Source organism: Pleurodeles waltl, chromosome 5 (genome assembly GCF_031143425.1).
Source record: "Pleurodeles waltl isolate 20211129_DDA chromosome 5, aPleWal1.hap1.20221129, whole genome shotgun sequence".
Lineage (NCBI taxonomy): Eukaryota > Metazoa > Chordata > Amphibia > Caudata > Salamandridae > Pleurodeles > Pleurodeles waltl.
Window position 1 is genome coordinate 639,286,590 of NC_090444.1, and position 27,621 is coordinate 639,314,210.

General features: G+C 48.5%; 1 pseudogene; it reads right to left on the reverse strand.

The window, feature by feature from the left end:
- The window catches only part of LOC138297050 (protein YIF1B-like), a 75,032-nt pseudogene extending 48,406 nt beyond the window's left edge, over positions 1-26,626 (reverse strand).
- Positions 26,627-27,621: the final 995 nt, after the last annotated feature.

Consider the following 27,621-nt stretch of genomic DNA (forward strand, 5'->3'; position numbering starts at 1 on the left):
TCCTTGCACTATCAAAGGTGCCCCCACATAGTTCAGGGCCATTTTCCCGGACTTTGTGAGTGCGGGGATACCATTACATGCGTTCACTACATATAGGTCAATACCTATATGTAGCTTCACAATGGTAACTTTGAATATGGCCATGTAACGTGTAGGATCATGGAATTTTCCCCCATTCCAAATCTGGTACTGGGGAGCGAATTCCATGCATCCTGGGGGATCCTCCATGGACACCCAGTATTGCCAAACCAGCTCTCTGAGGCATGCACTGCAGCTACAGCTGCTGCCACCTCACAGACAGGGTTCTGCCCTCCTGGGGTCTGGGCAGCCCAGTCCCAGGAAGGCAGAACAAAGCATTTCCTTTTGAGAGCAGGGTGTTACACCCTCTCCCTTTGGAAATAGGTTCTACAGGCTGGGGAGGGGTAGCCCCCTCCAGCCTCTGGAAATGCTTTGAAGGGCACAGATGGTGCCCTCCTTGCATAAACCAGTCTACACCGGTTCAAGGACCCTTTTTCCTCTGCTCTGGCACGAAGCTGGACAAAGGAAAGGGGAGTCACAACTCCCTTGTCCATCACCACCCTAGGGGTAGTGCCCAGAGCTCTTCCAGTGTGTCCCAGACTTCAGCCATCTTGCTTTGCGAGGTGTGGGGGCACTCTGGAGGGCTATAGGTGGCAAGTGCCAGCAGGTGACATCAGGGACCCCTCCTGATAGGTCCATACCTGATAAGGTAGCCAATCCCCCTCTCAGGGATATTTTGGGTCTCTTCTGTGGGTTCTCTTCAGATTCTGCTTGCACGTTTCCTTCAGGAATCCTCTGCAACAACTTCAGACTCTTCTGACCTCGGATCAACCGCAGCCTGCCCCAAGAAACGCTGTAACTACAACAAAGAGTTTACAAGAGGCACTTTTCTTCAGCAACCTCAGCTCCATGTCAGCAACTGCAACAGTTTCAATGGTGTGCATGCTCTGGGCATTCCCTGTCTTCATCCTGCACCAGAAGGACCGGAGAAATCTCCTGTGGAGTGAGGGAGTCACTCCCCTGCTCCAAGCAGGCACCTTCCAAGATGACGACTGGTACCGTGGGACTCCTCTGACAGTGACAAGCGTGCTCCTAAGGACACAGAGGGTTGACATCATCGACATAGACTGTCCTGAGATCCTGCTGATGCAATTTGGAGGAGGTAAGACCTTGCCTTCCATGAGAGCGATAGTACCCTGTGTACTGCATCTTCTTCGCCTCCTGAGGCCTCTGTGCACTCTTTGCAAAATTCCTTTGTGCACAGCCTGGCCCAGGTCCCCAGCACTCCATCCTGCAATGCTCAACTCACTGAGTTGTTCTCCGGCGGCGTGGGACCTTCTTTTGTTGTGGTACATCAACTGTGTTTTGCACCTCCTTTTAATCCAGATCCTGTGACTCCTGGGGGTGCTGGCTGGTATCCTGAGGACTCTCTAACATGCTGAGAGCCCACTCTTCCTCCTCACATAGAGTTGAGGCCCCCAGGTCCCTCCTGGGTCCATCCAGCGCCATTTTGATGCAAAATGCACTTTTGTCATAGCCAAGGTTTGTTGGCACCTTCCAACACGAAATCTCATCTGCAACAATCTTCACGCCGTGGGACATCTTTTGCATCATGCAGGAACCCGCTGGCATCTTTCTAGGGTGCATATCTGCAGTCTTTGTCTAACCGTGGACTCTTCTTTTGCACCCTCTTTTGGGTTGGCAGGGGCTCCTGTCCTCCCTGGAACTTCTTTCGACTTCTGGACTTGGTCCCCTTCATTTGCAGGTCTTCAGGTCCAATAATCCAGCAGTTTTTCTTTGTCGACTTGGTTGGCTGCTGCAAAATCCCCAAAACGAGGTGTAGTGTGTCATAAGGAAGCTTGCAGTACTTTACTTATGCTTTTCTGGGCTCTGGGGTGGGGTAATTTACTTACCTTTACTGTATTCTTACTCTCCCAGTGATTCTGCACACACTGCACTTGTCTACGGGGGAATTTGTGATTCACATTCCACTTTTTTTAGTATATGGTTCGTGTTGCCCCTAGACCTATTTTCTCCCAATGCATTCTATAGGATTTCCTATTGTTTGCATTGTTCTATGACTATTTACTTGTCTAATTTTGGTGTTTAGTGTATACATTGTGTATAATACTTACCTCCAGAAGGAGTATTGTCTCTAAGATATTTTTGGTACTGTGTCACTCAAATAAATACCTTTATTTTTGGTAACACTGAGTATTGTCTTTACTTGTGTATAAGTACTGTGTAACTATTAGTGGTATTGCATGAGCTTTGCATGTCTCCTAGTTCAGCCTAAGCTGCTCTGCTATAGCTACCTCTATCAGCCTAAGCTGCTAGAACCCTACCACATTTCACTAATAAGGGATAACTGGACCTGGTATAAGTTGTAAGTACCCAAGGTACCCACTACAAACCAGGCCAGCCCCCTACACCCTCCCAGGGACAAACGCTGTCCAGAAGAAGTGAGTACCCGACCATGACCTCCCTATCAAACCCAGATCCCTTTTCTCCTCCTTCATTATACCCAATCCTGATTCTCTCACCAAGTCGTTATCCCACAATTGTACTATCAACATATTGGGACACGCTTGATCTGCAGTCAAATTTGATAAGCAAGGCAATAGCTGACCCCACCTCATATCCCCCACCACCCAACTCCACCACTGCAGATGAACATCATCAAAACAAAAACCCTGGTTTCTCCCCAAGGCCTCTTCTCTGTGTATTAGCCACCCACTTTATGAAGGAATGCCCCACAATCCAAATGGAGAAGGCCACCAGAGCCAGTCTTGCCACCCAACCTGTAAAATACAGGTGTTTAGTTTCAAACACCTCATCCTAATAAATCCATACTGATTCCAGTATCAGATTTATTATGACATGTACCTAGAGGGGACCTTAGAGGTACCCCCTGAAAATCTACTAGTGTCTTAGTGTGTTGATCAGCCTCCCCCACAGACACGTTTCTGACCCCCTGTATGTGAAAGTCTGCACTTCAGAGGCAAAAAACAATGCCTACTCTGGAGGAAGGTGTTATCACCTCCTCCGGCAGGATGGCTAGCAATTTAGCATATGTAGGATGGAGGTCTCTTCTGCCCTCTGATATGCGACCCTGGCTTATCCCAGACCTTGGGGACACCACCCCCTGCCCTGAGGCCCATTTGTCACCAGAGCAGGAGGGAAATTAGTTACTCAGGAGGGGTGTTTCACTTCTAGGCTAGTCACCCCTAAGGCGGCTACCTGAAGTGAACACTCAAGGAAGAGTTCCATTATCTTGTTTTGAGTGGAACTAGGAATACTGGATAGTGAAAATGCCCACTCTCCCGAGGAAGGTGTCATCTAGGGGGTGTAGTCACCCCAGGAATAAGTAACCCAATGACTATTACCCTACACTCCCCTAAACGCCCCTAAATTCAGTATTTAGCCCCCACTCTGACACCAGGACTTCAGAAGAAGAGCAGTCACGGCAAGAAACGAGGACTTCACCATCACTAGGAGCAAAACCCTGAGGGACTTCACAATAGATGAGCTCCACAACTAGAGTGGCCCTGCTGTGTTGTTATCTCTCCTCTGCAAGTTTACTGTGAACCTTGTGAACCACCACTAACTGACCAGTACCTCTGCACCCAAGCCCCCCAACTTGGGGACACAACTTCTGTCTTTGTCCCCTTGCCCCAGGCACCCCCTTGAGCCAAGCCCCATATTGGGTTCCACCAGTCTTATCCCCAAGTCCCCCCTTGCAGACCATGTTGTTTGACGGGTCCCTTTAAACCTTCCTGTTGTGGTGCTCAAGGCTACAAACTCCTCAAGCACCTCTGCACCCAAACGCACAAGGGCAGGTAACCCCGAACTGCTGGTAGTACTTGGGACATTAGCCCCCCAGCACCTTAAGTCCTAAGGGAGACCCCCAACAGTTTGTTAATAGCCCTATGCAGTGAATGCTTTTCTGATAGGTAACCCTTACCACGTTTGAGGCTCATGCCTCATATCTGCCAGTTGTGAACTTGCTTGTTCTTTCTTAAAAAGTCAATAAATAATCAAGTAAAAAAGCAAAACTTTGGTTGTTTTCTTTTTGCATGTAAATTACATAGTGTACCAGAAAATGTTATATTCATTTTCATTTTGCCTATTGCTGCTGGAATCTATCACTTTTTCTATAGTAGACAGTCTTCTCTTTTTCAGATCAAACTGTGCATCACTTTGAATCATCAAAACGCTCATTGGGATGAGCCTAACTGGAGGCAAATTTCCTGTCCCGCTTTAACAACAAATTGGACACACACTGAACAAAGTAGTAGTTTGGGAATAATCCTTTTCCACGTAAAAGGGAGGAGAATGGTTCTAGCCTTTAAGGCCATGATTTATACTTTTTGGTGCTAAACTTCACTAACGCAGTTTTTCACGAAAAAGTTTAGCACCAGCTTGCACCATTTCTGTGCACCAGTCGGGCACCATATCTATGGAATGGTGCAAGCCGGTGCAAAGTCTAGGCTAGCATTAAAAAAATGATGTTAGTCGGGTGGGGCTGGGGGTATGGAAGAAGAGAGTTTTGCACCAAAAAAAGACGTTAGGTAGGGTAGAGTAAAAAAAAACGACTCTAACCTGAGAGTCCTTTTCTGACGCAAAACCATCCATACCGCATGACTCCTGCCTAAGAAAAGGCAGGAGTCATGCCCGCCACCCCAGTGGCCAGCACAGGGGACAAGGGTCCCCTGGGCATGGACATTGGACCCTGTTCCATGTATGGGGGCCCATGTCAGGGCCCCCATGGCACTTTAAAAAACAAAATTAAATACCTACCTGTACTTACCTGGGATGGCGTCCCCCTTCCTCTGCAGTCCCTCTGGTGTGGGTGGGGGTGCCCCTGGGGCCTGGGGAGGGCACCTGTAGGTATATTCCATGGTGTTCCACCATGGAAATAGGCCCACAGGTCCACTAATGCCTACTCTGACCCAGGCGTTAACATTTTTTTTGACCCCTCCTCCCTCCCATGCACCATTTTAGCACTGGAGTATAAATATGGCGTTAAAGCCATAGAGTTATTTTTTGCACGGGAACGCCTACCTTGCATCTCATTAAGGCAAGGTAGGTTTCCATGTCCAAGAAATGACTTTAACTCCATAAATTTGGCACTAGACAGGTCTAGCGCCAAATTATAAATATGGAGTTAGTTGTGCACCGAAATAAAGTAAAACAAAATATGCTAATTCGGTGCAAACAGATTATAAATATGCCCCTAAATCTCTGGTGAAAAGGTCAGGTAAAGGTAACCAAATTTAAGTGAAGGTGACTTGGACCTTTCGAATTATAGAACACATTAATGCTTTGTGTTTAGTTTTCTATGAATGTACGCAAGTAGAAAGATTATGCGCTTGCCATAAGTGCCATTAGTTTATTGACCAACCTCGTGCTGTGTGTGCAAATATAATGGAGATAGGTGTCAGTGGTACTTGTGTAAAGAATAAAAGATGCATGGCTTTTATTGCCTTAAAGTGCAGTGGCTGAGAATGATCCATAGTATGGCCCAATAGCAGGGGGCATAGTTATTAGTAGTGCAGCAGGTGCAGTAGCACTGGGGACCAGGGGTCAGAGAGCCCACGTCACCCAATTAGTAGCTGCTCTTTACTTCAACACTAGGAGATAGTCGCATATTTCTGTGATTGCATTAGAGACCATGGTGCTCCAGCTACCCTACAGAGCAATGATCCTACATAAAGTTATATAATAAAGCTATATATAGTATGTTGGTTTATACTTGTAGCATCAACGTGTAATTTATTTTATTTTTTACCTCACTGGTTAAATGTTTTCACAACCCATAAATGGTGTGACACCATTACGTTTTGGAATATGCGTTCTTCGTCAAATATATTTGTGACCAATTACCATATTTATCGGCGTATAACACGCACCGGCGTATAACACGCACCTCATTTTAAGAGGAAATTTCAGAGAAAAAAACCCATTACATTTTATCGGCGTATAACACGCACACATCATTTGCCCCCTATTTTCAGGGAGAAAAAGTGTGTGTTATACGCCGATAAATACGGTAATGACATTTATGCAAGTGCACAACCCCTGTTGTCCACACCAGATCACTGAGGACTATAAGAAAAGCAAATATTCAAGTTCCACATAACAAAGCTTTTACCTATAAAATGAAAGACTTGCATGCATCATGTGTGCCTTTTAGATATTGTATACATAGCACATACAGTACAAAAGTAACTTATTTCTTATGCACTACACATTTGTTTTATAACACTGCTTGGCAAGATATATTTTGAAGATGCATACGTTTATTCTCAAACCCTCACCCTTCAACCACAATCGCTCTCAGGTTGCTTTAATCTTCAGTGCATTGAACCTCTGCAAGGAGTTTGCAGCTAGTTTGCATACAGATAGAGGGAATGTATTCTACACTATCTGCAGTATTCTTTTAGATCAATGCCATTGTGAGGATTACTGTACAATATATGGGGAGGTTGTGAGACCTTACTGTGTGGCTTGGGTTCAGTCAGGCTCGTTTGTAAAACCTCTTGCTCAACCCATGGCAGTTGTGACCTCTAAAAGCAAGGCTTAAACAAAGGAACTTGTGTAAAGCATGAAGAAGCACAAAACAAGAGTGCAAGAAAGCCACACAACACAAAAGAAATCTGACACCAATTTATAAAAATAGATTATATTTTTAAGAATTTGTAGACACCAAGATGAGCAAAATCCACCTGAGGATTCTGGAGATATAGCTTTTTAAGTAAAACGTAAATCTCATATTTTCAGTCCAAAGCGCAAATAAGCATAGGTAACTGTAAAGTTTGAAAACTTTTGAAAAGTTTAGAAGAGTTGTGCTTGGCTACTCTGGCCTGGACTGGGCGACCACTTCAGACATTGAGAAGGTCTGGGAGACCAATAGGAATACCTGAACAGTGGAGGGAGGAGCCAAGATGTGTGCCCAAAGAGGATGCACCTCACTGCAGCTGCGGCATTTGCTAGTATTGGGGCCACCCTCAGGCTCACAGGCGCTCGCGAAGGAATACTTGGAACCCATAGGTGTGCCCCCACTCAGGGGATAACACAAAGGAAGCAATGCATCCCCAATAGGAGTGTGCTGCCTGATGAAAACACAGCACGGGATGCCATTGTTATGGCCTGCCCTGCCGCAGGAGCTGTGGGAGGGCTGCGGCGTGGACCGCGGTAATAGCCGTCCCGCAGTACACTGCACCTTGGGGCCCCAGGAGGGGTTCCTGCAAGCATAGACAGAGCCACCAGCAGTCACCAGAGATCAATGCGGCACATCTGCAGGGTGCGGGGATGGCCTTGGAAAAAGTGAAGTGAGAGGTGCAGTCCACAGTCCTGGCTACTACTGAGAGATGCCATGCAAGGGGACTGAATCCAGGAGAGTTTTTTAGGCACTGCGGGGGAGGAGGGGGACGCTACCATCCACCCACACACACCTCAATACAATTGACTGCAAGGGGATGGCAGTCATGGTGATCCCTATTGGAGCGGGGCAGGTGCCATGTGATACATCAGTGGCTGGGCTTGAGGAGTACTGCACACGGAGCACCCCAGGGTGGCAGATGACCCCTCCACCAGGTAGAAAAATCCCCATTGGATGGGCTGGGATTATGAGGAGATCATCTCTGCATGCACATAGAAGTTGAAATGGCTGAGGTCTCAATGTTTCATGCTAGGGGGGGAATGAAGATATGCCTTCGCCAGGACTAACTGAACCGTAAAGGGGCTGCTGTTGAGCTCTTCTGGCAGAGGGCTGCCAAGTGAAGCAGAGGGGGCCTACATCTGGATGAGACTGACTACCAAAGAAAGTAACACCTCGCAGACCACACCTGACTGCTTGGCCTATTGCATAGAGCTCTGGGCTCAGCATTGACACCTGCCGCAGTGGTAGCCCCGGGGGTTCCACTTTTATTGCTGTACCAGGCGCAACACGTAATAATTCTTCCTTGCTCCTTGTGAGAATAGCGGTGGCCAGAATCACTCACCCCAGGCCCTGAACACATCAGTGACTCCCTGCCGGCTATGAATGCCACCAAAGTCCAAGGTGGGCACAGGCATGAACTCTAAGACCTGGTACCCAATTGAGGAAGGATTGGCTGAAATGGCACAGGGTGCAGCATCTAGCAGGGAGCTTACTATGAGGGACCCATCGCTCCACTCGACTATGGAATTTAAAAATCTAATTCTGGATGGCAACAAAGCCATCACAGAAAAAGATAGATGGGGTGACCATCACAGTGGCACTACTATGCTAAGACATGGACAAGATCACAGAGCGTGTGAAAGATCTGGGAAAAAGAACAGATGGAACAGATGAATTACAGGGGGCACACACTATCCAAGTGGCTGATCAGGAAAGGCGACTACAAACACAGTAGGACAGGTTGGCAGACTTGGATGTCAGATCAAGATGCAACAATGTCCATATACTTGGCCTGCTTGAAGGGAGAGAGACCACCCCAGTGGAACAGTTCCTACAAACCTGGCTTCCTATGGTGCTGCCCAGGTTGGAGGGTGATGGGAAGCTACCAGTGGACAGGGCTCATAGAACACCGGGCAGCGGACCCAAACAGGGGGCCCCATCATAAATGTTAATGGCTTGGATGCTACAATACAAAGACATGATGGGAATACTTGGGGTGGCACGACAGCAGGGCAATGTGGAGTATAAAGGCTACTGAATCTCTTTCTACCAAGAATACAGTGTGCCACCCAGAAGAGATGGAGGTGAAGCAGAAAGTAGGGGATTGAAGTCTGGACTATGAGCTGCTGCCGTCGGCACATCTGTAAGTGGATATACCAGGGAAGAGACACTTCTTTCACAAAGCAGAAGATGTTATTCAGTTCATTGAAAACATTGACATTGAGGAGAACCACATAACTATTGCATAGGTCCATGATTGCTGGGTGGGGGGAGCACCAATGCCATAATGTATGAGCCGGAAAGGGGGTGCTTTACAGCGGATTGAAAATGACATGCGAATCAGTGACAACTGGAGGGGCATACACATACAACACTGCTCTTTAGTGTGTGTGTGAGACCTAGGGGCATAACTACCACAGCACCCTGACACAGGGACCATGGTAACATCACACCAGGAAAGGAAAGTTTAATTGCAGTTAGGGGAGGTTAGGATGACATCATGTGTGTTGATTGTGGAGGCTGAGTTTGGAGGGGCCACACGGGAGTGGGAGCATCACGGGTAGTTGTTTTGTCAGGGGGGTATTTGTTTCAGATCATCAGACAGAGAGGCCTGGGGTACCTGTACCACAAGGATAAGCTGGCGTGACCGAGATGGGCATGCAATAGACACACACACAACACACATGAGGGTGATAGCGCTATCCTGGAATGTTAAGGAGATACAGAACACCATTAAGCATCAGAGAATTTAAACTTATGCGAAGAAATACCAAGCAAAGATAACACACCTGCTAACACAGAAACATGAGAAGCTACAAACTAAATGGGAGGTGGACTATGGTACTCTAGCTTGTTGAGTGGCGTACACTGAAGAGGCATGGGGTGGAGTTGCATACAGTGTAATAGAGTAGAGTTGACTGGCATAGAGTGGAGTTGTGTGCAGTGTAATAGAGCAGAGTGGAGTGGCACTGAGTGGAGTAGCATACAGTGAGGTGGCATATAATGGGGAAGTGTAGACTGGAGTGGCATACAGTGGCATGGGTAGAGTGTACTAGCATACAGTGGCATGGCATATATTGGATTGGGGCCCAACCGAATAGCATTGAATGAAGTGGTGTAGAGTGGAGTGCCGTGCATTCAGTGGAGTGGTGTACAGTGAAGTAACGTACTACAGTGGAGTTTTTTAGAGTAGAGTGGCTACAGTGGAATAAAGTAGAGTGGAGTGGCCTACAGTAGAATGGCAGATAGTAGACTAGCGTATAGTGAACTAGCATCCAGCGGAGTAGCATACAGTGGAGTGGCCTAAACTGGAGTCGCGCACGGTGGCATTGCATACAGTGTAATAGTGTAGAGTGGAGTCTTGTATATTGGAGAGGTGTAAAATGGAGTGGTGTAGAGTGGAATAGCATTTAGTAAAGTGGCCACAGTTGTATTGCATATGGATGTATGTGAAATTTAGCAGCAATGTAGATTATGGTGTGCAGAGTGACACAAAACAGCAAATTGTGCTGCCTTGTGTTTCTCCAGATTTACCATTCAATGCAGGGCCACACATGGTGACCTTGCATTAGTTTGTAAATCTGACTTAAGTATTGCATTGCTCATGCAACACCATAAGTGACGCAGGTGTACAGCAATCTAATAATACAGCTAGGCCTTAGATATATTTTGGGCCGTTGTATATCGCAATAACGTTGCCGTATACCATGGTACCTGACAATGACAGGCCAGTATATCATTTGATAATGGCTGTTTTTAGAGAATGAGAAGGCTGTGTTCAGTGTTAGGGACTTAGATATAAGTAAGTAATAGGTCCCTATCTATTACCAATTTATTTGAGTCATAATAGTTAGGGAAATATTATTATTATTATTATTATTATTATTATTGTTATTATTATTATTATTATTATTATTATTATTATTATTATTATTATTATTATTTATAATATATATTTGTTTATTATTATTATTATTATTATTATTATTATTCGAATTATCATTATAATATATTTTTTTAATGAGTATACAACCATGTACCGTGGAAGCTACACAAAACTTTGTGACACTTCGCAAAAGTACAGCGGTCAATGATATCACTATGTTTAAATGCCTTATAACTTACAAAAACTTACCCTTTTTAACAGCAGTACCCAAAAAGTATTATCTCTGCACTCTAATGTATAATCCTGCCAACATTCAGCTGTTTTCGTGCTACATCAAATACAATAGTTAATGGAGAATGCGTTGGTGGAAGGACACATTTTGAGACCCCCATTTTTCATTGCACTCCCTTAAGAATTTACCGCAACAATTTACTGTTATCTCAAAATGTAGAAAATGCTATAGGTCTGGAAAGTTTTCTGTTGAATTGCCTCAATCTTTGTAAAGTACAACTTGTCACCTGTACGGGTGCCAGGTGTTAGAAGAGGGTCTTCACTTGAAGAACCAGGTGTTGAGTCCTTTCCTGAATAGGTCAATGTAAGGGAGGTCTGGAGTGGATGGGGAGAGTGTTCCATGCCTTGGCGGTGAGGTGGGTGAAGGAGCGGCCTCCTGCGCAACAGCAGCGAGCAGAGGGTTCTGTGCGAGGTGCAGGTGTGTGGAGCGAAGGTTCCTGCTGGGGTTCTGGAAATGCAGACATTGGTTCAGGTAGGCAGGTTCCTGGTCATGGAGGGCTCTAAAGGCGTGGGTGAGGAGCTTGAAGTGGTATCTCTTCGGGACCAGGAGCCAGTGGAGCTCTTTCCGGTGCTGAGTTTGGGCTCTCTTGGGCAGGTTGAGAATCAGTCTGGCGGCTGCGTTCTGTATTGATTGGAGCCTTTGCCTGAGTTCAGTGGTGGCAACTGCATAGAGTGTGTTGCCGTAGTCAAGATGGCTGGTGATGAGGGCATGAGTCACTGTCTTTCTTGTGTTGATGGTGAGCCACTTGAAAAGTTTCTGGAGCATGCAAAACATGTGAAGCCAGGCTGAGGCGATAGAGTTGACCTGACATCTCATTTAGAGCTCACTGTCTAGGATGATGCCAAGGTTGAGGGCATGGTCTTTCAGTGTGGGAGTGGGGCCAAGCTCCGACAGCCACCAGGAGTCCTTTTCTTTCATTCATTTACTTTATTCGGTACATAAATACCATAAAAGACATCAAATAAATAAAACATACAAATTTCTTAATCATTAAAATTTCTAAAAACGTTATTAAGACATTTTCCGAATACCATGAGCAGCATGTATGAAATTTAACACAGCCTGAATTGTGTCCATATTTCCCAGATCGTGTAAATGGGAATAAGCAAGCTGGCTAGTTCTAATACTATTACACAAAAATAACGGGCGTAAAAACCTTTTTCTTGGAACAACATGTAAAGTGCAAAAAAGCATAAAATGTAATGTACTCTGAGGTGTCTTTCCATCGCAGAGACAAGGAGGGAGGTTCTTAAACCAGGTTCCACATACTGGAAATGCTACCAAGTAATGTAAAATATTTAAACGTAGCCTCGTGAGTAAAAACCTTTGTCGCTCATGATTAATAATGGTCAGATACAGCTTTGGTTGAAATTGCTGTGTCTCATACCTCAACCATAATCTCATTACACCAGATGCTGACTCCATGGCCTGATTTTTCTGCCAGAATATATCTTTAACCTTCTTAATGTCCTGTCTTGTTAGGGTGTCTGGTTTAAGAAAAAAATCCCCTAATCCTAGTGATAGGAGAAAGAGATAAACATATCTAAGCCAGGGTATATCCAGGGATCGTGACAAGAGGAGACAATCCTGTATCACCTTTCTACATAAATGCGCTTCTGGCTCAGTCCAGATTTTGACCCACAATATTACAGGTTGAAGTTTTATATAGCTAGATATGTATCTCAAGCCTACCTCTTTGTGACAGAACTTTACTGGAGTAGATTGAGGGACTGCTCATAACCTTCTTAAAAATTTATTTTTTATAGTCTGAAGTCCTGTACATTCTGCATACCCCCATACCCCGGCTCCAAATGTCGCAATAGAAAGACACTTAGAGGAGAAGACATTTATCATTTCCTTAAGAGGTTTATGTCGGAGTCTTTTCGCAAACCTAAAAACTGCTTCAATGGCTTTTTGGAATTGTATTGAGCGTATATTAACTAAAAATTTCAAATTAAAATCTACATCAATAGGAACCCCCAGATACGTAAAATGTGGGACCTTGAGTATCTCATGCCCGTCTAAAACTAATTTTTTTCATTTTTGCTAATTTGGGTCCGGTCTTCATCACAAATGACTTAGGTCCAGATGTAGCAAACCATTTGCGACTCGCAAACGGCGAAAATCGCCGTTTGCGAGTCGCAAACGTGGGTTTGCCATGCAGAAATGCATATTGCGAGTCGTTACCGACTCGCAATATGCATTTCCGACTCGCAAATAGGAAGGGGTGTTCCCTTCCTATTTGCGAGTCGCAGTGGGATGCAATACCATTTGCGACCGCGTACGCGGTCGCAAATGGCATCGCAGTTACCATCCACTTCAAGTGGATGGTAACCCACTCGCAAATTGGAAGGGGTCCCCATGGGACCCCTTCCAGTTTGTGACTGGACCCAAAAATATTTTTTCAGGGCAGGGTGTGGTCCAAGGTACCACTCCCTGCCCTGAAAAAATACCGAAACTAAAGGTTTCGTTTTTTTTTTTAAGTGCAGCTCGTTTTCCTGTAAGGAAAACGGGCTACACTTAAAAAAAAAAAAACTGCTTTATTTAAAAGCAGGTCACGAACATGGAGGTCTGCTGACGTTAGCAGGCCTCCATGTTAGCGAGTGCCTATACTCGCTATGGGGCCGCAATTTGCGACCCACCTCATGAATATTCATGAGGTGGGTCATTGCGACCCCATAGCGAGTCGCAGTCGGTGTCTGAGACACCGTACTGCATAGCAATTTGCGACTTGCAAATTGCGAGTCGCAGGGACTCGCAATTTGCAAGTCGCAAATTGCCGTTTTGCTACATCTGGCCCTTAGTTCTATTTATTTTAGGACCAAGGTTCCCCATAAAAGTATTAAAAGCATTTAATAATAGCTGGAGGCCATTTGCTGTCCTTGAGATGAGTACAGCATCGACCGCATACAGAAGTACAGGGATTGGAGAATTATTGATAACTGGGGAATCCTTCCCTGATTCGCAAAGAAATTTCTCTAGGCCGTTTATTTACAAGAGAAAAAGAAAAGGGGCAAGGACACATCCCTGTCTAACCCCCTTTAGTGAGGGAAATATCTCTGTCATTCATCCCTCCTGAGAATAACGGACCAAGCCTCTGTACAGGCATGAAGTTTACTAAGTAATATGACTATATCTTTATCCACGCCCATATCCAGCATTACCATCCACAGTTTCTCCCTATTGACTGTATCAAAGGCACAGGACAGATCCATGAATGCTAGATGTATGCAGCCTCTTTTAACTTTAGTATATTTCTGGACTATGAGAGTCAAGTTAAGAGTTTGTTCCACTGTGCCAACACCTGGGCGAAAGCCAAATTGTATTTCTGAGAGGGAGTGAGATTCAGTTGCCCATTCTTCTAGCTTATTTAGGATCACTCGACCTAAAATTTTGACTGAGCTATCCAATAAAGAAATTGGGCGATAACACAAAGGATCAGCCCTGTCTCCCTTCTTAAAAATCTGGACGATGATCGCCTCTTTCCAAGAATCTACTAGAGGGCCTGCCACAGCTGATCTCAGAACATTAGTAAGCAGTGGTCCCCAGAAATCTGGAAGTGCTTTATATAAATCAGCAGGAATTCTGTCTGGGCCAGGGGCTTTCTCAGGGGGGCAATCTTGAATGGCTTGTTTAACATCGTCCACACTTATAATATTACTAAAAGCCAGACTTAGCTGATCATTTCCTGCAAACTTCAGACACTTTAACATTTCTGGTTGAACATTTGTCTCTGTGGCAAAAGTTTTTTTTAAATAGTCCACCCAAGTTTTGGCTGGAATGACAGTATCCATGGGCGTCTCATGTTTGTCATTCGACAATAAAGAGTTAACCACACGCCAAAATGCAGTTGTATCTTTAATTTTACTTGCAACCATCAGTTCCTCCCACGCAGATTCACTTAGTTCAACTTTCCTTTTAGCAAGTGCTTCTTTGTAGTTTTTCCTAGCAATCTTAATTGCTTGTCGATCTTGAGGAGATGCATTGATTGTTTTCTTTAACTTACTTAAGGATGTGGTACATGCGTGATTAAACCATCTTGAGCCATGGGCTTTGTTAGTGCGTGAGGGCTGTAATTTCTACGCCATATACTTTGTCAGAGAGGAAAATGCATGGACGATTTCATGGGGGGCCCTATCTTCATCCAGGGATGTCATAACATCTGACCATTTATTCAGAAATAGATCTTTGAAAAAGGTATTACTATTTATCTTTCCCCATTTAATTGTGAGTCCTTTTTGGGATGAGAGCTTCATAGCAGAATGTTGCTTCCCTCTTCTTGAGTCGCTCGTCAAATCCAGGTTAATCACAATAGATAAGGGGTTATGGTCACCCTGAATTGTCCTGCAATAGAGGATAGTTCTCTGGAATAAATAATATAATCAATAACAGTATGAGTGTCCCCCCTTACAAATGTTGGTATCCCTCTAATAGCTGGTATGGAAAAAGAAGAGAATTTGCTGTTATCAAAGAATTAAGAGCATTCCCATATGGGGAGTGTTTAAAATGTTGAGTGGGATTATCATTTTTGTCCAAAAGTCCACAACAGTCCAAGAACTCTGGCTCTCACAGGTGGGCATTAAAATCACCAACCCAGACTATTCTTAGGTCCTTTTTACTAATAGTTGTTACCTTATGTATTAACGTCTCCAAACTACTAACCACACTTATATCAGAATTATCGAAAGTATTGTTATAATAGTTGATCAGTAGTATATCAAATGGCTCTGCTACTTTCAAAGAGAAAGCCAGAAAAAAAGGAGATGTGCCCACAACACGTGCTTCCATCCCTCCGGCCTCCACAGATAGAAAAGTAACCAGACCGCCCTTAGCTCTATCAGTGGAGGCCTTAGTTGCAGGAACACTATGGGGGTCATTACGACCCTGGCGGACGGTGTAAAAGGTGCGGTAATACTGCAAACAGGCCGACGGACAAAAAAAGGGAATCATGACCCTGGCGGAAACCGCCAACAAAGAAAGCCACTTTAACACACCGCCCGCCACGGCGGTACAGACAAGCAGCGCTGCGGTTATCACCAACAGACAGGCGGGAGACAATGTACCGCCCACACCATTACAATCCGCCACCTTTTCCGGGGCGGATTCACCGTGGATAAAAACACGGCGGATACAGCTTTTGCAATAGGAAAATGCTCACCTTCTACACATCTCACGAGGAACGACGACTCCATGAACCCGGAACTCCAAATACTACCTGCCCTTGTCTTTCTGCTCCTTTACGACCAACAGCGACGTAGGCGCAGAAGATTCCGGTGAGTACTGCATCTATGACACGGGGGAGGGGGAGGCAAAAGTTAGGGGGACACCCACCAAACACCCCCACCCTCGCATATCACAACATACACACCAATGCAGTCAAAAATATCACATTAACAACCCACAATCCCCCCGGAAGAATGCAAACACAAAGCGAATTTCGGTCAAACATTGTAATGTGCCAATATACATGTCATACACAAATATACAGATATATATCTCTAAATCACTCATAATTACATATACAATACAAAAAGTAGTGCAGATATGTACACAACAATGTCCGTGCACCAACAGTCCAAAAATGCATGGGCGAGGCCCACAATAGATACCTGACCAAAATCGGAGAGAACACTGCCGGGGCATCAGATAGAAACACTACAGGCACCTCAGGGGGAAGGGAAGGGGGGCACCTCAGCCACATGAATGCGAAGCCAGATCCACAATGGGGCTCCATGCCCACTCTGCCATCCTGGGGAGGGCAAAGCCACAGTCTCTCAAGTCTATACAGTGGGTGGTTGCCCACTGTGCCATCCTGGGGAGTGCAAAGCCACAGTCCTTCAAGTCTATACAGTGGGTGATTTGCCCACTGTGCCATCCCGGGGAGTGCAAAGCCACAGTCTCTCAAGTCGCTACAGTGGGTGGGTTGCCCACTGTGCCATTCTGGGGAGTGCAAAACCACAGTCTCTCAAGTCTATACAGTGGGTGGGTTGCCCACTGTGCCATCCTGGGGAGTGCAAAGCCACAGTCTCTCAAGTCAATACAGTGGGTGGGTTTCCCACTGTGCCATCCTGGGGAGTGCAAAGCCACAGTCTCTCAAGTCTATACAGTGGGTGGGTTGCCCACTGTGCCATCCTGGGGAGTGCAAAGCCACAGTCTCTCAAGTAGATGCAGGTCTCCACTGGTTCTGGGGGGGGACTGGTGCCCAGACTGGATGAGTCTCCCCGTGAAAGTTCCTGTCCTGTCACTGTCCCAGCTGCACATGGGATAAGGATGCCTGATGTGGCGGTCCATTCATTCCTACACAATGCATGCCCTGTTCAGCGGTTCTTTGCCATGGCGGTCTTTGCCCTGTTCAGCGGTGCTTTGCAATGGCGGTTCAGGACTGTTCAGCGGTGCTTTGCCATGGCGGGTCAGGACTGTTCAGCGGTGCTTTGCCATGGCGGTCTTTGCCCTGTTCAGCGGTGCTTTGCCATGGTGGTCTTTGCCCTGTTCAGCGGTGCTTTGCCATGGCGGTTCAGGACTGTTCAGCGGTGCTTTGCCATGGCGGTCTTTGCCCTGTTCAGCGGTGCTTTGCCACGGTGGTCTTTGCCCTGTTCAGCTGTGCTTTGACATGGCGGTCTTTGCCCTGTTCAGCGGTGCTTTGAAATGGCGGTTCTGATACGGACATTGGTGTGTGGCATGACGATCTCCACACTGGACATTGGCGTGTGGCATGACGATCTCTACACTGGACATTGGTGTGTGGCATGACGATCTCCACACTGGACATTGGTGTGTGGCATGACGATCTCCATACTGGACATTGGTGTGTGGCATGACGATCTCCACACTGGACATTGGTGTGTGGCATGACGATCTCCATACTGGACATAGGTGTGTGGCATGACGTTCCATCATTGGCCAGCGGGACTGTGGCATCCTGTCCCCTCCTGGGCTGTGACTCCGGCGGTGGTCTCCTGACCAGTAACGATACTTGTGCACTCCTGGGCTGTGACTCTGGCGGTGGTCTCTGGACCAGTGACGATACTTGGGCCCTCCTGGGCTGTGACTCCGGCGGTGGTCTCCTGACCAGTAACAATACTTGTGCCCTCCTGGGCTGTGACTCCGGCAGTGGTCTCTGGACCAGTGACGATACTTGGGCCCTCCTGGGCTGTGACTCCGGCGGTGGTCTCCTGACCAGTAACGATACTTGGGCCCTCCTGGGCTGTGACTCTGGCGGTGGTCTCCTGACCAGTAACGATACTTGTGCCCTCCTGGGCTGTGACTCTGGCGGTGGTCTCTGGACCAGTGACGATACTTGGGTCCTCCTGGGCTGTGACTCTGGCGGTGGTCTCTGGACCAGTGACGATACTTGGGCCCTCCTGGGCTGTGACTCTGGCGGTGGTCTCTGGACCAGTGACGATACTTGGGCCCTCCTGGGCTGTGACTCCGGCGGTGGTCTCTGGACCAGTGACGACGGTGCTGGCGGTTGTGTCTGGACCGCCGGAAAAGATGGCGCACTTCTCCTCCGTGACACTCACAACAGGCTGGGCAGACTTCCTCTGGACCTTCCCCACCTTTTTTGGAGTTACAGCTGACTCACCAATCACCTTCGATCCCATTTCACTTGTTGTCCCACCAGGAGTCTTGACACGGTCCCGTCGTCCACTCTCCAATTTCAGAGCCTTTACAGGGGGTGGGCTGCCAGTGCCTTGGCTCCGGGTCCTACTGCCTGCCCTAGTGGACGGTGCACTCCAAAAACCAGGAACACGCACCACTGGTACTGGAGGCTTTTTGGCTGAGGTGCTACGACAGGACTGATGAATTGGAGGGGGGGGGGGCAAAAAGGTCAATTTGACATAGGGACAGTTTCTGACGGGCACTGGGATGGGTAGAAGGAGGGGGTCTGGGAGTGGAGGAGGAGGAGGTGGTTGTAGGAGGTGTCACTTTAGGTGTTTTGGGTGCAGGTGCAGGTACTGGAGGCTGTCGTGAGGTGGATGGATGTTGGGTGAGTGATTGCCGGCGTTTGTGTACTTCGGGAGAGGGCGTCACAGACACACTGGGAGAGGACACAGGGGACATGTAAATGGCAGTGTAGGTGGTGAGTGCAGGTGAGCGGCTTGTGGTGCTGGGTGTCCTGGTGCGAGTCCTAGTGCCTGTAGATGTGGTGCGTGCAGGTGTGTGTGTAGACGAGACTGGGAGGGAGGAGGGAGAAGAGGAGGAGGGGGACACAGTGGAGACAGTGGATGTTGCTGTATCTGTATGGGTGTGATGCTTGTGTGAGTGCCTGTGGTGTGTGTGGTGCCTATGTTTGCTTGAGCTACTTGTGTGTGTTGACTTGTGTGCATGCTGGTCTGTAGGTGTGCTTGGGATAGGCTGGGGTACAGGGGATTGGGTCTGGGTGGAGGAAGTTGGAGGGGGGAGGCTAGACACAGGGACAATGCCTGCCATCAGTGCTGAGGCCAGAGATTGCAGGGTTCGCTGAAGGGCAGCCTGACCAGAATGAATGCCCTCCAGGAATGCATTACCGTGTTGCAACACCCTTTCTACACCCTGGATGGCATTCACAATGGTAGACTGCCCAACAGTGAGTGACCTGAGGAGGTCAATGGCCTCCTCACTGAGGGCAGCAGGGGTGACAGGGGCAGGGGCTGAGGTGCCTGGGGCGAAGGTGATGCCCACCCTCCTGGGTGAGCGGGCACGGGGCGAACGCTGAGGGGCTGCTGGGAGGGCGGTGCTGGTAGGGGAGGTGGCGGAGTGCCTGTAGAAGTGGGGCACACAGATGCTGCCGCCACCACAAGGGAGCTCCCATCGTCGGATGAGTCCGGGACGCTGGTTGCTGATCCGGTGGCCGACGTGAAGTTCCCCTCGCCCTCCATCCCACTGGTGCATTCAGAGTCTGTGGTGTGGCCCTCCATGGCCATGTGGGATGCAGCTCCCTCGTGCTCCGGTGCCACTGTACCTCCGCCTGATGATGCTGATGTACAAAAGGACAGGGAGAGCAGGAAAAGGGGGGGGGAGACAGAAGTAAGAGAGTTTTAGTGCATGGCATACCGCTACCGTTGGGGGACAAGACAGACGCAGCAGCCCCATGCATTACGCCGTGCTCCTGGCCTCTGCACATGCAATTTCTGGGATATGGCCTACATGGCAGTGGTGGAAATCTGCGCACGTAGATGCCACAGGGGCAACTATACCTCAACTTGCCACTCTTCTGAGGTGGGGTAGAGTGCCACATGGCCTACATTACATTACTGCCTACCTAACTCGCCTTGGCCTAGGGACACCCACAGCCCACCTCCCCCACCCAGACCCCTCCACTGCACGCAAAGTCCATAGAATGAGGTTGTACTCACCCCCTTGTGTCTGCTGTGATGTCCTTAAGCGCCCATCCAACACCGGGTAGGCCACCGCCAGGATCCGGAACATCAGGGGGGTCATGGTGCGACGGGCACCCCTCCCACGTTGGGAGGCCATCCCCAGCTGAGCCTCCGCCGTCTTCTTGCTGCAGCGGCGAATGTCCTCCCATCTCTTCCGGCAGTGGGTGCCCCGTCTCTGGTGGGCCCCCAGGGCCCGGACGTCCTTGGCGATGGCACGCCAAATGTCCCTCTTCTGGTGGGTGCTGACCTACATGACATGCACAAGGGAAGAGGAACAGTCATTACCAACTGCACCATCAATGTGAGTGTCCCCCTCCCTACTCTGACCATGCGGCCCATTTATTCCCATGCTTTACTGTAGTATGAACTCTGCCCCCTTCCCTCTTCCACCCAGCCCTGTCCACCCAGGCCTAGCCCATACAACGTGCTCCCTGTGTACTAACCTGTTGGTCTGGAGGACCGTAGAGTAGCATGTACTGGGGAGGACCTCATCCACAAGTTTCTCCAACTCCTGAGCAGTGAAGGCAGGGGCCCTTTCCCCAGACGCAGCAGCCATCGTCGCTTCCAGACCGAGGTCACAGCAGCACTAGCAGTGTAGGTCCTCTCCTGTCGAAGGTCAGGTATCCAGTGATTGAACAGATAGAAAATGGCGGTGACGTCCGCTGTGGTGCGCATCATCACCGCCGGCGCACCTGTTCATTGGCTCCTGGGACCCATAGGGTCCAATGTTAACCAATGCAGCATTGCGCCGCGGTCTACGGCCGCCTACCGCGACGGTGTGCAACGCCAGCGCTGTTACCCCACAATCCCATTGTCCCAGTTTAGAGGTCAGGCAGCCGCCATTTCAGGGGCCCACATGGATTCATTTTCAACTGCGTCACACATACCGAGGCCTACACTCAACACACATACAGGAAGGGTTTATTGTCTGGTGTAGTCTTGTGTGTGACTGTGGGTACATACCTGGAGGAATAGTGACTGTTTCTTCGCTGTTGTCCTTCCGAGGCACCGTCAGCTGGGACATATGAGAAGATGGCGGAATACTCCGGTGTACCGACCGCTGGTGGACCTGTTGACAATGGAAGAGAGACATTTAATCGTGACCTACAGGTTTGACTGTGCCACAATCCAGGAACTGTGTACCCAGTTGGAGCCAGACCTGATGTCACCAATCCGCCATCCGACTGGAATCCCGCCTGACGTGCAGGTGCTGTCAGTGCTCCATTTCCTTGCAAGTGGGTCTTTTCAGACAATAGTGGCCATGGCATCAGGGATGTCCCAGCCTATATTTCCAACGTCTTGTCCACAGTGTTGTCTGCCCTGCTAAAACACTTAAGGAGATACATCATTTTCCCTGAGGTGGAGGATTTGCCTACAGTGAAAGGTGACTTCTATGCCCTTGGACATATCCCCAACGTCATAGGTGCCATTGATGGGACCCATGCAGCTCTGGTCCCCCCCGCAGGAGTGAACAGGTGTACAGGAACAGGAAGAGTTATCATTCGATGAATGTTCAGATGGTCTATTTGGAAGACCATTACATCTCTCAGGTAAATGCTATGTTCCCTGGCTCTGTGCATGACGCCTACATCCTGCGGAATAGCAGCATCCCTGATATGATGGGTCAACTCCAGAGGCACTGTGAATGGCTATTGGGGGACTCTGGTTACCCCAACCTTTCCTGGCTATTGATCCCAGTGAGGAATCCCAGGACCAGGGCAGAGGAACGCTACAATGATGCCCATGGGCGGACTAGGAGGGTTATCGAACGCACCTTCGGCCTCCTTAAGGCCAGGTTCAGGTGCCTAGATATGACAGGTGTGTCCCTATTCTACTCACTGAAGAAGGTGTGCGACATCATCATCGCCTGCTCCATGCTCCATAATTTGGCATTGCGACGCCAGGTGCCTTTTCTGCAGGAGGATGATCCAGATGACGGTGTTGTTGCAGCTGTGGAGCCTGTGGAGCCTGTGGACAGTGATGAGGATGAAGCTTAGGAAGAAGAAAACGACAACAGGGAGTCAGTCATACAGCAATATTTCCAGTGAAACTCAGGTGAGTACATTTTCCGCTTTAACAGTACATTAACTTTCACACGTCTACCTCTATCCTGTACCGACATTTCACTCACTATTTTTTAACTGAGTTGGCCCCTTCCATTTCAGTTTCACAAATGTGGTAACCTACGTGTCAACTGCTTGCATCCTTGATGGGCTTGTGATGTGTGACATTGATATATTAGCCTTCCAATGGGTAACCCATTATGACACTGTCATTGATAATACAAAATTACAAATCATAGACTGACTCCAGTTTTTTTAGTGTTTCAAGGGTGTTTATGTAAGTGCTAAAAAATGAAGGGGGGTTGTAAAATGGTGATGGGTGATGGTGGAGGAATGTCCATGGCAGAGTCCAGTCTATTAGTCTCACATGTACATTGTACATCTGCCCATTGGAAGTGGAGCTGGGGCAGTTCCGATTTGGACAGGGTAACAAAGTGGGACAGAGGGGGGACAATCAGGGTGGTCTTATTTCCTGGCGGGGGTCTTGCCATCTTGCTCTGTCCTGTTCCTGGATCTCAGGGACCGCTTGTGTGGTGGTTGTCCGTCTGCAGGGGGTGGGGTGCTGGTGTGGTGGTCCTGTGGCGGGGCGTCCTGTCCACTAGCGCCGGCGGAGGTGGTGGGCAGTTCATCGTCCTGGCTAGTGTCAGGGGCCCCTTGGAGTGCCACGGTGTCCCTCAAGGTCTTTTGAATGTCCGTCAGCACCCCTACGATGGTGCCCAGGGCAGAGCCGATGGTCCTGAGCTCCTCCCTGAACCCCAAATACTGCTCCTCCTTCAGACGCAGGGTCTCCTGCAACTTGTCCAAGACCGTCGCCATTGTCTCCTGGGAGTGGTGGTATGCTCCCATGATGGAGGAGAGGGCCTCGTGGAGAGTTGGTTCCCTTGGCCTGTCCTCCCTCTGTCGCACAGCAGCCCTCCCAGTTCCCCGGTGTTCGTGTGCCTCCGTCCCCTGGACCATGTGACCACTACCACTGCCCCCAGGTCTCTGTTGTTGTTGGGGTGGTGGGTTAGCCTGGGTGCCCTGTAGTGGTGGACACACCGCTGATTGACCTGTCCTGGGTAGGGAGGTTTTGGCCCGCTGGGTGGGTGCTGTGCTGGTGTTACCAGAGGGTGTAAGCTCGGTGTTGGGCTGTGGCTGGGCAAGGGGAACCGACTGTCCTGAGGCCCACGATGGTCTGGGCTGGTCATCAAGATCCAGTAGGGCAGAGCTGCTGTCGTCACTGTGGGCCTCTTCTGGGGGTGGAGTGGTGTTGTCTGGACCCTCTGGTGTGGTGATGTTCCTTCGGGTTCCTGCGGGGGTATAAGTGCATGATTATTGCATGTGTGTGTTTCATGGTGTGCAATGGTTGGGTGTGCGTGAACCCCAGTGCAGGCATTCCTGTGTGGGGGCTTGTGTGGTGATGGTTGGGGGGTGTTCTGGGTATGTGCAGTGGGCATGCTTTAGTGAGGGGTGACCATGCTTACTTGTGTCATGCAGGGCTTGGTGTTCGGATGGGTGGTTTGTGTTATGGGTACATTAGTGAGGAGTTTGGGTGATAGAGAAGGGTGTGAGGGTGGGGGGGTGTGATAGCATGCAGGTAGGGTGGGGGATGTGATAGTTAAGACTTGACGTACCAGTGTCCGTTCCTCCAACGACTCCTTCGAGGCCCTCAGGATGCAAGATGGTCAAGACTTGCTCCTCCCATGTTGTTAGTTGAGGGGGAGGAAGTGGGGGTCCGCCGCCAGTGCGCTGTACTGCGATGTGGTGCCTGGATACCGTTGAACGCACCTTCCCCCGTAGGTCATTCCACCTCTTCCTGATGTCCTCCCTATTTCTTGGCTGCTGTCCCACTGCGTTGACCCTGTCCACTATTCTTTGCCATAGCTCCATCTTCCTGGCTATGGAGGTGTGCTGCACCTGTGAGCCAAATAGCTGTGGCTCTACCTGGAGGATTTCCTTCACCATGACCCTGAGCTCCTCCTCGGAGAAGCGGGGGTGTCTTTGGCGTGACATGGGGTGGTGTGTGTGATGTGTGGGGTGGTGTATGTGGTGATGAGTGTGGTGAGTGTAGTGGTATGTGGTGTTTTGTGCATGGATGTAGTGTGGGTGATGGTGTTGTGTGCCTCTGTGTGATGGGGTTGTCTATTCTGTGCTCTCTCTCTCGCCTTCTCTCTGAATTACTGGTTGTAGGGGTTTGTGGGTGATGTGGGTGATGTGGGTGATGTGGGTGTGTGTTTTATATTGTATTGGATGTGTGGGAGTGGTGTGTGTATGTGTATCAGGTGTGTGTATTTGGAATTGTCCAATGTGGTAGTGTTTTGTAGATGTGTGTGTATTTTGAGCGCAGCGGTGTGTACCGCCAATGGAATACCGCGGTTGAAAGACCGCCGCGTGGATTCGTGTGTCGTAATAGCATGGCCGTGTTTCTGTTGGCGTGGAGGTGGAGGATTTGTTTCTGCATGTTTATCGCTGACCTTTGGTGTGGCGGTATTATGTGGGTGTCTGAATTTCGGCGGATTCCGTGATGTGTGTCATAATAGCTGTGGCGGTCTACCGCCGCCGCGGCGGTGTATTGGCGGTCTTCTGCACGGCAGTAAGCGCCTTATACCGCCAATGTTGTAATGACCCCCTATATGTGGTATAGCCATTGATATGCGGGGATTCTGTGAGCCAGGTCTCCTGGCAGCAGATAAAAAGATTTTCCGTCACTAATTTTATCCAGTCAGGGTTTCCAATTTTTTATTTTAAACCTGCAACGTTCCAGGAGATAATCCCTAAAGTGTCATACCCTGTGTATCATGTATATCGGGGGCTCCCTTGGATTGCAAGAGGGACTGTGGCAATATATTTGTCTCCAGGGGGCCTTTCAGAGAAGGCTCGATTACTAATGGTCAGTCTAACTGCTCTATTGAGGTCAAAGGCTTATGCCTGTTAGATAATATCAAGACAGTGTCAGGGGAGTTAGAGGGACCAGGGTTGCTGAAATTCTGATTCCCAGAACAAGTTGGATCCAGGTAACATGGATTTAATGTCGGAAGAATAAACTTAGTCAGACTTTGTACTCTTATAGGCCCTGCAGGTGGTCTCATAATCGAAAGATGGTGGTACAAAGCATTGACAGTCCAGTGGCTCCTTAAGTTTATTATGATACAATCCCCAGGTGATGCTTTAGGAGATGGGCCAACCCAAGGAACCCTTCTTACAGTTAAAATGTCCTCATGGAAATCTACCAGCCCTCCAGAGTGCTTTCCTACCCAGTGAGTCACTTTATTTAGCAGTGACACATGGGACTCGGGATGAGTGTTTTCTAATATAGGGACATTTTCCAAGATTAAGATATAGGGGGCACATGCCAACGGAATCCTCGGGCAGGCTATTTGAGTTCTTGTTATCTCATGACCCATTAAGCCTTCCCTTTTGGTTATACCCCGCTGTGACTGTAGGTTTATAGAATCCTGGAATGCCTCTAAACTCAGTGGTTTTTGGATTGAATTCTGGGCAGGAGTCAACCTACAATTTTGGTGCTGGTGCTGGTGAACAGGCGGAGCTGGTAAGCAAAGTGGGACAGAGTGATTGTGATTGTTCTGAGTTTCTGCCCTCGATGGTATAGGGTTTATATTTATTATAAGTTCAACCTTCTGCTCAAGGGTGGCCACTCTCTCCAGAACTGACGAACACAGCTTTTTAATATCTCTAAGTTGATCTACAATCTGAGAGAAACAAGTTATGATTGGATCCAGATTTTTGCAATCTTTTAGTTGTTTCCCTGTAGTTTTTTTTTTTGAGGATTAGATAAACATTTCTTCTTGTTCTTCTTAGTTCCTAATAGGGGCTTTCCAAAGTTGTGCCTGTCTGCAGGAGATCCAACTAAATCTATGGGGGTTACTGCAATATGGGGGGGAATTACTTGCCTACTTTTTTTTTTAGGTGGACTCTCTGGAGTTGGGGGAGTTATTTGATCAATTTCTGTTATTACACAAGGGTTTCCTGTCTTAGTCTTGGTTAATGAAGGTATAGCAGGCAAAGTCCTTCCCTCTCTCCCACCCTTTCCTGCCTTCTCAAGAGATGACTCTAGAGTGGCTTCTACTCTCCTTATCTCCGTCTCAATAGCGCCCATGACTGAGGTGTCTCCTGGATGCATTCCCTTCCCCCATTATCTCCTTTACATTTTCCCATTGAGGCAGGCTAGTCCTTTATCCAAGAGAGGTGCGTTAGTCTCAATGCCCCAGACTAGGGAGGAGTAAAGCCGAGTCATGCTCCGGTCCTATCCTCTGTCTCAAGAAGAAATTGTCCAGCCACAGCCTTCTACCACACAGAACCCCCCTAAAATTGTAGCACAGTAGGCCTTGCTGTCACCTTGCGCATATTCGCATATATAAGTCAGCAGAGTACAGATGGCGGGCTAAGTTAAAAAATAAAATAAAATTAAAATACCCAAGTCACAGTTGGCGAAGACTTCACTCTGCTTTCCTTAAATTAGCATTTCTCCATAAAGCCAGGGCCACCAATAGAAAAAGAAAAACGAAAGGGAGGGGGCCCAGCACAGTCTTTTCCTGGCGATGACGGGTGAAGGAAGGGCCCGCCCTTGGCCCGGGCTTTGCCCGGACGCCGCCCGCACGCGTCCCGCGAGGCGGGAGTGCGATATTCAATTTAAAGGGCTCCTGCCCTCCTCCAAGACGTCACCGGCACCAGCAGAGCGCTTCCCGCGAGGCGGGAGCGCGATATTCAATTTAAAGGGCTCCTGCCCTCCTCCAAGATGTCCCCGGCACCAGCAGAGCGCTTCCCGCGAGGCGGGAGCGCGATATTCAATTTAAAGGGCTCCTGCCCTCCTCCAAGACGTCACCGGCACCAGCAGAACGCTTCCCCAGGAGTCATTCCAGAGGGCTGTGTTTTTGTCAAAGATGAAGAGGAGATGATGGTTATGTTGTGCGATCTGACTATGTCTGCGAGTGCAGTCACGTAGATGTTGAAGAGTGTGGGGCTGAGGGACGAGCCTTGGGGAACACCGCAGATGTTATTGTTGGCTTGGGATGTGAAGGGAGGAAGCTGGTCTTACTGATTGTGCTCTGTGAGCAAAGATGCCATCCATCTGAGCTTGTAATCAGTGAGTCCCATTTGGTGCAGGCGGTAGATGATTGTGTAATGGAAAACAGTATTGAAGGCGGCAGATAGGTTGAGGAGGAGGAGGGCACAGATTCTTCTTTGTCGAGTATGACTTGGGTGTCATCTGAGGCAGCCATCAGGGCTGTCTTGGTACTGTGGTTGCTTCTGAAACCTGATTGGGTCAAAGTCTAGTATGATGTTTCTTTCCAGGTGTTCAATGAGTTGCAGATTAATGGCCTTTTTCAGGACTTTGGCGG